The following is a 17,831-nucleotide window of genomic DNA, read 5'->3' on the forward strand; positions in this document are numbered from 1 at the left end:
TTTGTATTTGGATACTGTTTGTGATATTTAAAAAAGTCACATTATGCTTATATGCTTAAGTATTTGGGGAATAAATATTGTGTTATAAGATTTTTTAAAAAATAAATTTGTTCAAAGAATTTTGTTTTTAATGGTTTTTGTTTAAAGTACAATTCATTATGTTGATTGTTTCTCTAATGTGGAACCATCTTTGAATATAAATCCAAATTGGTCATTTTTTTATTTTTTTAAAACAAATTATTATCATATATATGTATATACATATATATACATATATATACATATATATATATATATATATATATATATATATATATATATATATATATATATATATATATATATATATATATATATATATATATATATATATATATATATATATAATATAATGTATATATATATATATATATATATAATATATATATATATATATATATATATATATATATAATATATATATATATATATATATATATATATATATATATATACTATATATATATATATATATATATATATATATATATATATATGGTTAGTTGTTGTCTTTTGTTCTTGAAGAGGACCAAAATGATATCACTATGTTAAAGCTCAGTTACAGTGTGTCTGACTAGAGCTGATCAGACCAATATGAGTTCATAATGCTATGTCACAAGTCAGACACAAAAAGAAGTCATGAATATTTGGGGTGGCTTCTCTAATTTTGCACATCTTGCATCTCTTCCAAGCTAATTCTATTCTGCTTGCTTATAGAACACAGTTAATTCTCTGATGAGCACCCACCATGCTGGAAGATCATGTGCCTATATCTCCCATGGCATGCAATCAATTCTAAAGTTTTTTTAAATATTTTTATTTACCAGATATATGTATGGGCAATTTTACAACATTGATAATTGTCAAACCTTTTGTTCTAATTTTCCCCTCCTCCCCCTGCCCCAATGGCAGGTTGACCAATACATGTTAAATATGGTTAAAGTATAAATTAAATACAATGTATGTATACATGCCCAAACAGTTGTTCTGCTGCACAAAAAGAATTGGACTTTGAAATAGTGGTACAATTAGCCTGTGAAGGAAATCCAAAATGCAGGCGGACAAACATAGAGGGATTGGGAATTCTATGTAGTGGTTCATAGTCATCTCCCAGAGCTCTTTCACTGGGTATAGCTGGTTCAGTTCATTACTGCTTTATTGGAACTGATTTGCTTCATCTCATTGTTGAAAATGGCCACATCCATCAGAATTGATCATCATATAGTATTGTTGTTGAAATATACAAAGATCTTCTGGTCCTGTTCATTCCACTTAGCATCAATTCATGTAAGTCTCTCCAGGCCTTTCTGAAATCATCCTGTTGGTCATTTCTTACAGAACAGTAATATTCCATAATATTCATAGACCACAATTTATTCAGCCATTCTCCAATGGATGGGCATCCACTTATTTTCCAGTTTCTGACTACTACAAAGAGGGCTGCACATTCTTGCACATACAGGTCCCTTTCCCTTCTTTAAGATCTCTTTGGGATATAAGCCCAGTAGTAACACTGCTGGGTCAAAGGGTATGCACAGTTGGATAACTTTTTGAGCATAGTTCCGAATTGCTCTCCAGAATGTCTGGATTCCACCAACAATGTCTCAATGTCCCTGTTTTCCCACATCCCCGCTTTGTGCATTATCTTTCCCTGTCATTCTAGCCAATCTGACAGGTGTGTAGTGGTATCTCAGAGTTGTCTTAATTTTCATTTCTCTGATTAATAATGACTTGGAGCATCTTTTCATATGACTAGAAATAGTTTCCATTTCTTCATCTGAGAATTGTCTGTTCATATCCTTTGACCATTTATCAAATGGATAATGGCTTGATTTCTTATAAATTAGAGTCAATTCGCTGTATATTTTGGAGATGAGGCCTTTATCAGAACCTTTGACTGTAAAAATGTTTTCCCAGTTTATTATTTCCCTTCTAATCTTATCTGCATTAGTTTTGTTTGTACAAAAACTTCAATTTTATATAATCAAAATTTTCTACTTTGTGATCAATAATGATCTCTAGTTCTTCTTTGAACATAAATTCATTCCTCTTCCACAGGTCTGAGAGGTAAACTATGCTATGTTCCTCTAATTTATTTATAATTTCATTCTTTATGCCTAGGTTATGAACCTAGTGTGTATTTTGGTGTATGGTGTTACGTGTGAGTCAATGTTTCTTCCATATTAATTTCCAATTCTCCCAGCAATTTTTATCAAATATTCAGTTCTTATCCCAAAAGCTGGGATCCTTGGGTTTGTTAAACACTAGATTATTAAAGTTATTGATTATTTTGTCCTTTGGACCTAACCTATTCCACTGATCAACTAGTCTTTTTCTTAGCCAGTACTAAATGGTTTTGGTAACTGCTGCTTTATAATATAATTTTAGATCTGGTACAGCTAGGCCACCTTCATTGATTTTTTTTTTTCATTAATTCCCTTGAAATTCTTGACTTTCATTTTTCCATATGAACTTTGTTGTTATGTTTTCTAGGTCATTAAAATAGTTTTTTGGGAGTCTGATTGGTATAATGCTAAATAAATAGATTAGTTTAGGTAGTATTGCCATCTTTATTATATTTGCTCAGCCTATCCAAGAGCATTTAATATTTTTTCAATCGGTTAGATCAGACTTAATTTGTGTGGAAAGTGTTCAATTCTAAAGTTCTTAAGAGAGTCCTTAAGAGTGTCCTTGTATTCCTTTTTTTTTTTAATCACCTCGTGTGCACTTGTGCTCTGTGAGTTCTCCATAAAACAATTTTTTTGGAAAATGTTCATTTTACATTTGGACAATGTGGCCAGTCTGGTGGAATTGTGCTCTCTATAGTAGAGTTGGAATGCTTGGCAGTTTAATTTGAAAAAGAACCTCTTTAATATCTTCTCCTGCTGAATGTACACACACACACACACACACACACACACACACACACACACGTATATGTATGTGTATATATATATATATATAAAACAAAACTAGTCAATACATTGAAAGATTCCAAAAATAGGTATCACTATGGATGACTTTCCTCTACAAGGAATGTTAATGTCTTCTCATATCTCTTCATTGTAGTTCTACTGATTCCTTGTAATTTTGTAACATTTATTTTGATTTTCTCTTTATATTTACATTGTTGTTGTAGTGCTATGTTGTTATAGATGCTTCTAGCAATGATTACATTATCTCTAAAATTTCATGAAAGTATTTTAGGGTTCTCTTTACTCATCATATTTATTATTTCTTATACTATGTGTAATATTTAATTACATTTATGTACTAAAATATGTTTATTCTTCAATCAATATAGAATTGAATTTTAAGGGATGACCTTGGCATTATGGAAACAACCAATACACATAAATTATAAAAGACTCATGCCAGAATGGAGATGACAGAGTAGATAATATTCTAGAAAAGATGGATAGAAAAGACTCTTTTGATTTAGGATTAGCTCAGTTTAGATTATTTTATAATTTGACCCATTATTGTTCTCATTATGTACAGATGTTGGCTGGCCCATAATCAGGAGTCAACCTGGTGAGTGACTATATGTTTTAGCCTTTTAGAAAGGCTTTTTGGGAGAAATATATCTTGATTTTAATGTTGGGGGTGTAATAAGGTCTTTAAGGAAGCCCTTTTAGGGGCATAATATTTGGGACTGGGATTCAAGAGCTTTATATTGCCATGCATGAGGGTGGAAAGTCTTCATGTATAAAGTAAAAATCATTGATAAATATCATAATTTATTTTTAATATTATGACTTCTGTTTCTAATATTATATTTTCCCATTCTAATTAGATCATTTAATGTTAGGTGTCCCTTTTAGCAGAATGTTTACTTAAAATTTCACACATCAGATATCCATCTTTTTATTCAAGTCATTGATAAAATCATTACAAATTTCTAAGATTTAACAATTTGATTCAATTTAAAATGACTACTCTTTTTTACATCAACTTTTGATCATTAAAAAAAAAATCTTCCTAACTTTTATTTATTGGTCAAAACTCTTGTGTTCACAAATAAATTGGAAGATTCACTGCTAAATACATTGTAAAAATCCAGGTAAATCTTATCCCTATCATGTCCTACATCTTCTTGCCTCAGAAATATTTTTAAAAAAGAAGAAAAATACAATGACTTTAGCATCTGATGACATTTAAAAATTAAATGTTATTTAATTTTACTATTTATCATCATGTTTTTCTTTCCACACTCTAATTTCCTCCCTCCCCTAATAAATGTAAAGAATGCTACTAATAATAGAACTAAAATCCCCATAGTTTTCATGTCCAAAAGTGTGTGTTTCATTCTTCATATTAGTTTATCAGCACTTTGCCAAGAGGTAAATATCACTGAGAAAATCAGATGAACATAACCTATCTAGGTTCATTTTTATTATTTTCTTTAATTATTAGATTTTGATGTCTTCATTTAATGAATTAATTAAACTTATTTAATGAATTATACACATTAAATGAATTAGACTTATTTAATGAATTAAATAAGCTTATTTAATATCTTCAAAATACTGAATTTATTTTTATCACATAGGAAATAGAATGAGAAATTCCATTAAAATTTTAAAATATAGAATGCATGAAATGTTTGAGAATCTATAAAAACACAGAAAGGAAATATAGAAATAGAATAATATATTCCTTACAGAAATGAAGGCAGATATAATAATATGAAAAACAAAAAAGTTAATGATCATAGGCAGATTGAGTCAGCATGATAAACTTTATTATCTACTATAATGTGATTATATTATTATATATTATTACGAATATATTAGCATATATATACATATATATATATATATGTGTATATGTATATATATATATACATACACACACACACACACACACACACACACACACATATATATATATATATGTGAAAGACCCATAATCTCTGACATCGCTCTATCTACACATTCTCTTGGACTCACCTGAAAACAATTTTTTTTGACTCATGTCTACACCCAGAGGTTACTCTTGAAAATTTACAATTATAGCTCAGGTCCAGTTTTTTGCAGATGGAGCTTTTAGCAGGAAGCTATTTCACAATGTTTACAATAAAAGTTCTATTTCACAGGAGATTTAATATTGATATACCTACAAATAAATCTATTATTGGCAGTTGTGAACATACCATGAAGACACTATATTAGAAAGAAATGGGTGAATGGAGTTTGAGGGAATTTGATCAGATCTAATGACTTAGGATTTCCTTCCTGGAAGTGGATTTATCCTTCACTGTCTCACTGAGAACTATACTCTCAATTACTGTGAAGTAAATCAGGATATAACTGTCTTGTACACGGTGGCCAATACAGAAAAGATTTTAGTTTGGAAATTAAAATAAAATGTATTGTTTGAAAGAAATTTGATCCTATGGCTCAAGACCTGAGTTCCCTTGCAATAGAATGAGGGCTTTAAAATTCACATTTTTCTATATTCCTTCCACTGTTTACATTATCTGTCTCTATTATTCTCTAGGTTTATGGTTTTAATTTTGGATTCAGAGACAGCTTGTTGATTCCTTGATAAATGCAGTAGGGTCTAGTGATCTTAGAGTTACTCTTGAGGAGAATAAAAGGGCTGATTGTTGGGAAGCACAAAGAAAAGAAAGCAGAAACATTAAGCAACACAGAGCTCACTACTTTAGTAAAAGTCATATAAATCATAAATATGGAACTCACTAAATTAAAGATGACAAAGGTACTGGCCAATAGCAGTATAGTTTTTGTGGCTTGGACCTCTGGGGAACTCCTGTGAGATAGCTTGGTGACTTGAATGTTTTGGATTCTCTGATGATGTATGTAGAGGACAAATGTCATGTAACCATTGGTAATGACCATAAGACCCACAAACATGGAATCATAAACAAATTTCCAGATAAGGAATATTAAAGTTTTGGTGGGACAGAGGTCTAAGGCACTAAAACCTATTTGCCATCTCTTGTTACTGTATGTTGTATTGCTTGCATCAGTACCATATATAGGCACTACTATATCCATCAGCAGATTACAAATCCAGCAGAGAACACTACAGGCTAAGACATACTTGGGGACTTTGGCTTTGAGTTCTGCCCACCTGGAACTGTTTGGACTGATGGTGATAGCCTGATAGACACTCAGGAGGCACGAATTGCAAAGAGAAAGACCTCGGGTAACTCTCTGCAGGTAAGATATGATTTTACTAGCAGTATAACCCACAAAATATTTTAAACTCCAAAATGCAATTATTTTGGGGATTCCCCGGAAAAGAAGGAAAATTATGTTGGTAAAGAGTAAGTGAATGAGCATCAAAATGATTGGTTTTATCTTTTGATTTGTGATGAAATGAAAACTGTATAGGAATATGAGGAAAGAGTTTCCTAGAACCCCAATAATTATTTGAATAAGATAGAGAATTCTGAAGATTTCATAATGAGAAATCATTTTTTAATGTCTTGGGCAGAGGCGTTTTCATCAAATCCAAAATAACCTGGGAGAAACAAAAACATTGTGATAGATAAGGACTCAAGGTTTCTCAGTGGAATTCCATACTATCCTCTGTGAAGAAGGGTAAGAGATCATAAATGTTTGTGGCATATCTATTCACCAAGAATATTCATTAAATATTTGTTCTGTGACATTTTAATAATTTAGGTAATGTTGAACTGGCCAAACCCAATACTTATATTCATATTGAAACTTTGAACTACATGCAGATGTTCTAAAATAGGTTCTGATTTTCAAATCAGGCCAAGATGACAGACTTTTGATTCACTGCTGAGATAGTAGACCAGAGAGTAGTCAGGAAGGTGGAGTTCTAGGATGAAAATTTCTCTAAAATAGTAAAACAGTTGATACGATTAAGGAGGAGTTAATAAGAAAGTTTAAGAAGGAAGCATTTGAAATTAGATGTTAATAGTTGTCATTTAAAGGTATCAATCCAATTTGTGTGTATGTTCATGTATCTGTGTGTGTGTGTGTGGGGGGGTGTGTATGTGTGTGCTGGGAGATGGCTCAGAGAGTTGGCAAATGTAATTACCTTCCCTTGTTTGCTTTCTATTCTATGTCCTTGACTTTCCAGACTGACAATGTCTTAAGATCCGCCTTGACACAGAACCCATTTATTTTGCTCAAGTCAGCCCCAGAGTAGTAGTCATAGAACTGGCCCCAAAGGCAGGAAGAACAAGGTTCAGATCATGCCTCTGACATACAGAATGGGTTTTGGCCTGCAATAAAATGATTAACTCTATAGCTTGCAGAAATGTTGCTGATCTACACTGATGGATAGAATTTCCTTATTCTGAGTTCCCATTATGGATGAAATTCAAATAGTGTGAAAATTTATTATGATTCAAAATAATATGTATTTCAAAATCTGTTTAAGATGTTTAAGGCAATGAATTATCAAAACATCAAAATACATAGCAAATTGGGAACTAGAAAGAAAATCTTAATCATACAATTATCCTGAGTTTATTTGAGTCAGTTTTTTAAAAAAAAACAACAGAAAACTGGAGATCTCTAATAGGAATTATTAATTCTGTTAGCAGAGAGACTAGACTTTGTAGTACACAAAGAACTAAGTGTTTATAATAATAATTTGGAGAAAATAGCAAAAAAATCTTTCCTTTCATCTCTATCACTTAGTCGAGTGCAATTCTATAGTAAATTCTTGATTTTGACTTGATTGATTAATCATGGAAGATGAATATAATATAATAAACTCAAAGAATAAGTTTAATGAATTTAGCTTAAAAATCAAGGATTTATGGCCTGGAGATTTTTAGATTCCTGAAAGTGATTATGCATAAATTTTTGAGGATCCATGAAGATTTCTGGGAGAAAAGTACTTCTTCATTTAAGTTTAATAGGATTTTTTTTTACTAACCCCCTGTATCTGATATTATGCATTTCCAGAAAGTATTTTAGAATGGGTCCATGGAATTCACAGGAATATCAGAACAGTTTATGACCCCAAAAAGGTTTTGCATCTACTTTATAAATTTTTATAAACTAATGAATAAATTTACTTTCTTGACAAGTCAAAAGGCACTTTTGATTCTGCAATGTGACTTTTAGGCCTAAATCCCACTTATTTTTGTGATAAAATGCTGTAATCATTAATTTCACATTGATATCTCCCAATGAACATCTCATCAGTATTTCAAGTTCATTATGTCCAAAACAGAACTCTGTATCTTTTCTACTAAGCCCTTCCTCTTCTGAACTGTCATATAATTGTTGAGAGTAATGGCATTTTCCTATTCATCTGTGGTCAGGGAATTGAAGACTAAGGAGAGACAAAAGGAAGACTTATTGTGTAATGTCCAAAATAAAATCTGTCTTTACATTAGGAGGAGAAGGAACCACTGTATACTAGATGGGAGAGTGCTTTAATGTTCAGTACTCAAGACTTCTAGTAATGAAGACCAGAGTTGAAATCTTGCACAGATACTAATTAACTCCGAGTCAATTAAACTACTTTCTCAGTTTTCTTATATGTAAAGTTTTCTTATATATAAAGATATATGCAAAGACATATCTTATATGTAGAAGATAAAACACATCTCACAGAGTCATTGTATATGTTAAGGGAAATAATACATATGATTTAAAGCATTTATAAATGCTTGCAATTGTTATTGTTATTATATATTAACAGAATCCTGTTTAGTTAATTATTTCTATTTAATTTTTAGTAACTTCTGCTCTTTCTGTAATGCACAGGCCTGCACATTCTAACAACACTTTTTTCAAATTGGTGCCCTGGCCAAAGCTTTGTATACTCTATCATGATTATGACTGCTGGCAAAATAATTTGACTATTTGAATACCATCTAAGCACTGATATCTGGAAGTCTCTACACTCCAGAATAAAGGGACAAACTAATCTGGACAAACTAATCTCTGCAGTCAAAAGAGCATTTTTATATCCTCCCCTGTTCCAAGAAACTCACTCCACTTGGTGACCATTTTTTTCATAGTTCAGAGAACTATGGCAGAAGTGAAATATTGTTAGATTTTTATAATAAGTCTGAATAGTTTGAAAATTAATCCAGATGTCTTGACACCTGACTTAGTCACTTAGTGAACTTATGTGACACATGACTTAGTGAACTCATGATAGTACCCGTTATTACTGTGTTTGATACTGGCAAAAGGAACAGAAGTCTTAGAATTAAAATTAAGGCTCTATTAGAGGGAAAATACAACAGGTAATAGCTAAGGATCAGGTAGAGTCTTGATTCTTTTGCTGTCACTTATGATTTAGAATGGTAAAGAAAATTTTGGATTCTGTTGTTGAGACAAAAAATTCTCCTTTACTTAAGAAATTTTATCCTTATATAAAATGTATTGAATCAAGCTGGAAGACCCCAGGACAGAGAAGCAACAGGGGGAGATGACTCAGCCTCATCTCAAAATTAGTAAAAGCAACAAAAACCCAACCACGTTCGGATTCAAAGACAGAGCACCACATTTAGATAGGCAAAGATTGTATTCTATTCAACTCCAGCACCTAGAGAGCCATAGTCATGGGATCTTTTTTCTTGAAAAGAAGGAAGCGAGGAAAAAAAGGAAAGAAAAGGAAAGAAAGGAAGGAAGGAAGGAAAGAAGGAAGGAAGGAAGGAAGGAAGGAAGGAAGGAAGGAAGGAAGGAAGGAAGGAAGGAAGGAAGGAAGGAAGGAAGGAAGGAAGGAAGGAAGGAAGGAAGGAATTTATTTTCCCCTCTAGGCTTCTGTCTGAGATTAACAGTCACTTACCTACTTGGTTCAGCTTTGCCAGAAAAAGTAAAGCAAGATGTCTCTCTCCTCTGTCTCTGTTTCTCTCTCTCTCTTTCTTTGTTTCTGTCGGTCTGTATGTCTGTCTGTCTACCTCTCTCTCTGTAGATACATATGGAGTGGAGTATCAATTTATAAATTAAGCTGTGTCTGAGAATATCTCCCTGCAGAGCTCTTATTATCATGTCACTTGCAAGAAAACTAATAATGTTCTCCCAAGAAATCTTTTGGCGTGTAAAAAGCAACAGCATAATAATACCTTTCCCTTTATGTTTTGATTAATTTATTGATTAATTAGAAACTCCAAAGAACAACCAATGAGCAGGTGGGAAAACAACTTTTCTCTATTTAAGGGGAAAAAAAGGATAAGGTGAAGCTCACTGAGTGTCAGAGTAAGAGCAAAATGGGAACCCTTGAGGATTATTGAGTGATGGGGTCCTGATCATAGAGTTATATTTAGTTAAATAATGGATTATCAGTAATTAAGTGATCCAAAGCAATTCTAATACATTTTAGATTAAAAAAAAAAAAAAAAAAAAAAAAAAAAAAACAACAACAACCAGAGAAAGAACTAGGAAAACTAAATGTAAATAAAAAAAATGATCCAGTAAATTAAAATTTACTGAATGTAAATCAGATATTCACTTTTTTTTCTTTTTATTCTGTTTTTCTCTCTGGTTCTCTCCCAAAATGAAATGTGTATAAAAATGAATGTATATACGTAACCAGAAAAAATAAAACAATAAAAAGTTAAAAAAGATCCTTCATCCACTTCCCAAATTTAGGGTTGAGCATGTCCAATGTTCTACTATCACCAAAACACATTTCTGGTGCAGATCCAAGATGGCAGAGATCAGACAGGTCCTTGTTTGAGTTCTTCCTGATTTTCCTCAGATCAACATCAGATTAAGGTTCTTAACTGGTTTTGGAGAGATAGAACCATAAATATTTGGAATATAACAAAATTTCAGTAGAACTTAAGAGCTTCAGAACTTTTTTTTTGTCAGAATTTGAAGAAAGGTCTTTAGAAAAGGGGGGAAATGGAGGGAGGAGAGGAAGAATACAGGAACTCAGGGCAGAGTGGCTTTTGCACACTGGGAAATCTACCAGGAGACTCTTAGACAAAATAAAGAAGCATTAGCTACTCTGTCCTGGTTCAGAACCACTGGCTCTGAGCCATCCAATGCAACTACAAAGGCAAATAGTGAGTCCCTGAACCCCAGAATAATGTGGGACTTGACTGTGCCCACCCAGCTCAGGAAGAAAGTCAGCAATACTCAGGGTACCCTGAAGCTGCTGAAACCTTTAGAGCAAGGATTCTCAAACTGCATCTCATGGGTCAGATGCAGCCCACTGACAGATGTTTATGTGGCCCACCGGGTTATGGCAAATGGGCTGAGGGGTAGAGACAGAATGTGCGTTTTTGTTTTTATTATAGTCTGGCCCTCCAATAGTCTGAGGGACAGTGAACTGGCCCACTATTTTAAAAGTTTCTTTAGAGGAAGCTTGGACCTCAACATAGCTTTTATGGAGACAGAGAAGAACCTTGAGGAGACTAAAGGCAAAATGTCTCCAAATAAATCCCCAAAGTATGATATGAGTTGGTATCCATCTCACAAGGCTCTCTGGGAAAAATTCAAAAAGGATCTTAAAAGAGACTTAGAAATAAAATGGAAAAAAAGGAAATTAGATCTTGGCAGGAGAGTTTGGAAAAGAAAACAAAAATTATCTGAAGAAAACACATTAAAATAGATTTAGTGAAATGGAATAAACATATAATTTCTTACAAAATAGATTTGATGAAATGGAAAAAGAAACCAACTCTTTGAAAAACAGCATTGTGAAATGAGAAAAACAAATTTCAATGAACAAAATAACTCATTTAGAAGTTCAATTGGCCAAATGCAAAAGGAGATTAAAAAAGCTAACTGAAGAAAATAATTCACCAAAATTAGAACTGAACAAATAGAAATGAATGACTCAAGACATCAAGAATCATTCAAACAAACCCTCACCCAAAATGAAAAAAAAAAAAAAAAAAGGAGAAAATAGGGACAGCTAGGTGGCTCAGTAGATAGAGCACTAGCCCTGAAGTCAGCAAGGACCTGAGTTCACATATGGCCTCAGACACTTAACACATCCTAGCTGTGTGACCCTGAACAAATCATTGAATTGCAATTGCCTTAAGGGAAAAAAAAGCAGAAGAAAATGTAAAATACTTCATTGGAAAAACAACTGACCAAACAATCTAATAATTATTGGACTATATGAAAACCATGATGAAAAAAATCCTAGACAACATCTTTCAGAAAATCATCAAGAAAAATGGAAAGAAAATATCAAACACATTTAGTTTCATAGATAAACATGTCTCACCCTATAGAGAAGTAGGAGAGGGAAGAAGAAAGGAAAGGTAGAGGCTAATAGGAGGGAGAACAGAAGTAGAAGAGAAAATGATAAGAAAGGTGGAGGGGCTGTAAAAGGAGAGCTCTGTTTGAGGGAGGTGGTGATCAAAAGCAGAACACTGGGGAGGGAAAAGGGGGAAAGAAAAGAGCAAAGTATAACTTAGAGAAAATAAGATGGTGAGAAATACAGTTAGTAATTTTAATTAATGTGAATGAGATGAACTCTCCTATAACATGGAAGTGGATAGCAAACTATATTAAAAGCCAGAATTCTACAATATGTTGTTTACAAGAAACACATTTAAATCAGAATGATACACACAGAGTAAATGTAAAAGGCTGGAGCAGAATCTATTATACTCAGCTAAAGTAAAAAAAAAAAAAATCAAGTTTCTTAAGTTAAACAAAAACAAAAATAGATCTAATTAAAAGAGATAAGGAAGGAAATTATGTTTTGCTAAAGGGTACCATAAATAATGAAGTAATACCAATACTAAACATAAATGTGTTATGTGGCATAACATCCATATTCCTTTTTTTTTTTTTATAACATCCATATTCCTAAAGGAAAAGTTAAGAGAGCTGCAAGAAGAATTAGCAAAACTAAAGTAGTGGGGGATCTTGAACCTTGCTCTATCAGAACTTGATAAATCAAACCACAAAATGAATAAGAAAGAAGTTAAGGAGGTAAATGGAATTTTAGAAAAGTTATATATGATAGACTTTTGGAGAAAATTGAATACAGACAGAAAGGAATATACTCTCCCCTGAGTGCTAAATGGAACCTATAAAAAAATTGCCCTTGTTTTAGGGCATAAAAATCTCACAATCAAGTGCAGAAAGGCAGAAATAGTAAATGCATCTTTTTTTTTCAGATCATGATGAAATAAAAATATCATCTAACAAGGTCCAGAGAGAAATAGACCAAATGTTAAAGTAACAGCTAGTTTTATAAATAAAATAAAATAAAAAAAAAACATAGATAAACCTTTAGTTAATTTTATTAGAATAAATAAAAAAGAAAACCAATTTGTTAGTTTCAAAAATGAAAAGGGTCAACGTTTTACCAACGAAGAGGAAATTAGAGCAATAATTAGGAGAAGCAACTTTGGCCAACTATGCCAATAAATCTGATAATCTAAGTGAAATGGTTGAACATTTACCAAAAAATATAGATTGCCTAGATTAATAGAGGAATTAAATTACTTCAAAAGTTCTATTTTAGGAAAAAGAAATTTAACAAGCTGTTAATCAACTCCCTAAGAAAAAAAATCACTAAGGCCAAATGTAATCACATGTGAACAAAGATAAGCAGAAGTAAATCGCTTGCCCAGTGTCACACAGTTAGTAGTTTCTCAAAACTATATTTGAACGCAGGAAGATGAATTTTCCTAATTTCAATCTTCATGCTCTATCTATTGTGCCACTTAGTTATTGGAGTGTGTGGGATGTTCAGAGAGGATTAGCATTTCTAATGGGAAGGGTTGTGACCTCTTTTTATGGATGCTCATCACCTATAGTACCTCCCTAAATTCACCCAACACTAACCTGTGGCTTCAAGAAACTATAGCATTGGGAAAGGCTTAATCTGACCTCTTGAGAAAGAAGCTATAGAAGGTTGAGAACAGCTGATATATCTCAAACCTGTTGATGAATCATGGAGTTATCTACCCCTGCATGTGAAAACTTTTCTTGACAGAATGGGTAGATGAAAACAATTTGTTCCAACAGCCATGGAATTGGCTCAACCAGGCACTCTGAAGGGTTGAGAATGTGGTCAGTCATTGAAGATGACAGGATTATCCATTATATCCTGGGCCATTTCTGATTATATTGACTTTTGTCTTGCCACTGTCATTGCCATTTATTAATTTGGGATGACTTATTCTTGTAGATTTTACAAAGTTTCACTTACTATTTTTAAATTCTCCACTATCTTATTTTTTCACTCACTATTTTCCTTCTCAGCCTCTGTTTTTACCATATCCCTTTACTTTATTTTCCCTTTTACCCTCTTATTCCTTATTTTGCCTGCTCCACTAAAATTTCCTTCTTTAGCTTCTCCCTCTACCCTTCTAATCTTATTCCATCCATCATTTTAAAAGTTCTTCTCTCACCTTATTTCCAGGTTTTTTCACCTCTAGAATTTCAGAAGACTTATAACCTTCTTCAAATAAAAATTTTGTTTCTTCTCAACTTGGGTTAAGTAAAATTTCCAATATTATCAGTCTTTTACAAACCCCAAAATGTTCTGGTTCCCTGTACTCACTAGCCTTGTGCTGCCTCATGCTCACTCACAGCATCAGACACAATCAGGGATCATGGTTGTGCAGCATCAGCATCACCAGGTATGACTTCTGGAAACCATAAGCCATTCTTCAATATTCTCCCATTCAGCCATCTGTTCTTTATTTTTTAACATTTTATTAAAGCTTTTTTATTTTCAAGATATATGCATGGATGATTTTTCAACATTGACCCTTGCAAAACTTTGTGTTCCAAATTTCCCCCCCTCCAAAGCCCTCCCCTAGATGGCAAGCAATCCAATATATTTTAAGCATGTGCAATTCTTCTATTCTGATTTCTACAATTAATGTGCTTCACAAGAAAGATCAAATCAAAAAGGAAAAAAATGAGAAAACAAACAAAATTCTGTTTTTCTTTAGATGAAAGTTGATTAAGTGAAAGTTGCTAAGGTTGAGGTTCCTGAGGTAAATTTTCTTAAGCCTATGAATAATGTGAAAGTTAAAATGAAATTCCTTGAAGCTTCCGTTTCCCTCAGAACCACTGTTTGTTGATAAAGTGAAGTCAGTCTGGAAGTATTTGGACTTTTAGTCCAGATGTGAACCCTTGGAGGCCTCACTAAAGTCCTCTCAAATTATGTCAGGAGGACAACTGCTCTACCCCTTCATTTTTGCTGCCCTATAATTATTTCATGATGTTTTCTACTTCCTGATGAATTTTGTCAACAATTTTTTCTCTTGCTTCATAAAGTAATTATTAATTTTATTGATATGGCCCTGAATAAGTAAATTAATTAGGTAGAATTATTTTCCCCTGCTCCCATAAATTAACCAGGCTTATAGATGAACAATTAATATTTATCCAACCATTTAAATTGTCTTTATTTGATAAAAAGTATTTTAAAGTTCTATTCATTTAATCCATTGATTTGCCTTAGCAGTTAGATTTCCAACTATTTTAGAATGCTCATTACTTTAATTGTAATGTTTTTCCTACCTCTTCTTGCTGGGTTTCATTAATAACATATAGAAATGATGATAGTTCATATATTTTATTTTATATTCGACAGAATTGTTAAAGTCATTAATTGTTTCACTTCGGTGTTTATTTGATTCTTCAGGATTGTATAAGTAGCTTATCATATGATGTGTAAAAGGAAAGTTTTATTTTTCCATTGTCTGTTTGTATTCCTCCAAAATATTTTCTTTTCTTATTGCTAATACAATATTGAATAACAATGCTGACAATGGACACACTTGCCTTTCCCTTGATGATATTGAATTGATTTCTAGATTATACCTATTGCAGGTAATGCGTGTTAATGTTTTGATATAGATACTATTTATTATATTAAAAAAAACTCCATTTATTCCTATGATTTGCAGTATTTTTAAAAATAGAAATGGGTATTGTATTTTGAAAAGTATTTTCTGCATCAACTAATATAATCATATGATTTTTGTTCTTTTTTATTTTATGGTCAATTAAGCTTAAATTTTTCCTACTATGGAACCCATTTTTCCCTCCTAATCTTGAAACTCCCGGGTCAGAGTGCATGATATTTGTAGCATATTGCTATAATCTCTTTATAAATATTTTATTTAATTTTTGAAGGGGTCAATATTCATTAAGAAAATTATTTTGTAGTTTTCTTTTGAAGTTTTGATCTCCCTGGTTAAGGTATCAAACCATTTATCATATAAAATAAATTTGGTGGGACTCCTTCTTTACCATATTCCCCCCTTAAAATAACATGTAGTATTAGAGTTAATTTTTCCTCAAATATTTGCTATAGTTCACTTGTAAATCCTTCTGATTCTAAGCATTTTTCTTTTTTTTTCATTGGAGGAGAAACTCATTTGTGGTTTGTTCACTTTCTTTTATTCTAATAGGGTTATTTAATTATTTGATAAATTGGTTAATTTGGGGAATATACATGCATGCATACATATAGATAGGTAGAAAGATACACACATGTACATTCAATCATTTTACATATATTGCCTGTTTTCCTGGCACAGAGTTGGACTGAATATTTCCAAATACTTGTACTAATGTCATCTTCATTATTGATATATTTACCCCTATCATTTTTTTAGTTCAGTAATCTGGTTTTCTTCTTTCTAATTTTTAATCTGATTAATAAATGACTTATCTATTTCCCCCCCAACACCCCCCAAAAAACTAAACTTGTAGCTTTTTTTTAATGGGCAGCATACATTCCCCCCCCTTTTTTTTGACTAGGTATAAAGATCATTCTTTACCTCATTTCTTTCTTAGCTAGTATTAATCATTGAATGGGCGATTTTCCCACTCATACTGCTACTTGTTAAAGAACTGAGCATAAAAAGGTCAAGGACTCCTTAGGCATCCAGAGCTGTCTGTAATTATCTACATCTACCTCTGGTTATTGGATCCCCATGATTCTGGAGGAAAAAGTAAGGCTAGTGACTTTGCACAGCTTTCATTCAATTTAATCTAACTCAAATCTAATTTACTTGTATATCTTGGTATTACCACCATGAAGTCATTGTCATCTACTAGAATGAAAAAAATATAGAACAACTTTCCCTAGCCAAAAGAAACTCAGTCCTTTATTTTAATGTAATCCATTTCCAATTACTTTTACCAATTAGGTTGGATTGCTCTTTGAGCCACCACTTACTGCTTTGAAGTATTGTGAGTATTTGATATGATTGCCTTTGGTTTAAAAGAATTGGCTAATTGACTATTTTATTATTAAAGTGTTAGATTTATTAGTAAAAGGATGAATTACATGAAAACTATGTCTGCTAAACTTTTTAAACATCACAATTTGTGAATTTGTCACTATCTGTGTATATGATCTAGCATCTTGAATACTTCCTTCATTTCAATGTGTTTCCTGAATTCAAATCCCTTTCTCAGTCCATCTTGGACCATTATGTTTCCAAAAGATTAATAAATTAGCAAATATTTCTCAAATAACTGCTATTTCCAGAATTTATATTAGGCAATAGAAGGAGAGGAACAATATGAAGAATGAACCAGATACAACGTAAAGCAAATTTACATTATAGTGGGGGAGAAAAACACATATGGAAATATATACAGTATGAGAAAGAAGTCATTAGCACCTGGTAGATCAGAAAAGACTTTAAATAGATTTGATTGGAGACCATATTAGCAGAAGCATTGCAGACAGTTTTCATTCCTTAGAGAACACAAAAGGACTTGAGAATATGAGTGTCACTGCTGAGAAGCACAAAGGGACTGAGTGATGGAAAAGACATTGACAGAAAGGCAGAGACATAATATGTCCAGGAAATAGTTTCTTGAAAACTTTCTATATAAATAATAATAGGGCCACTGACTGTGCTAAAG

This window comes from Sminthopsis crassicaudata, chromosome 6 (genome assembly GCF_048593235.1).
Source record: "Sminthopsis crassicaudata isolate SCR6 chromosome 6, ASM4859323v1, whole genome shotgun sequence".
Lineage (NCBI taxonomy): Eukaryota > Metazoa > Chordata > Mammalia > Dasyuromorphia > Dasyuridae > Sminthopsis > Sminthopsis crassicaudata.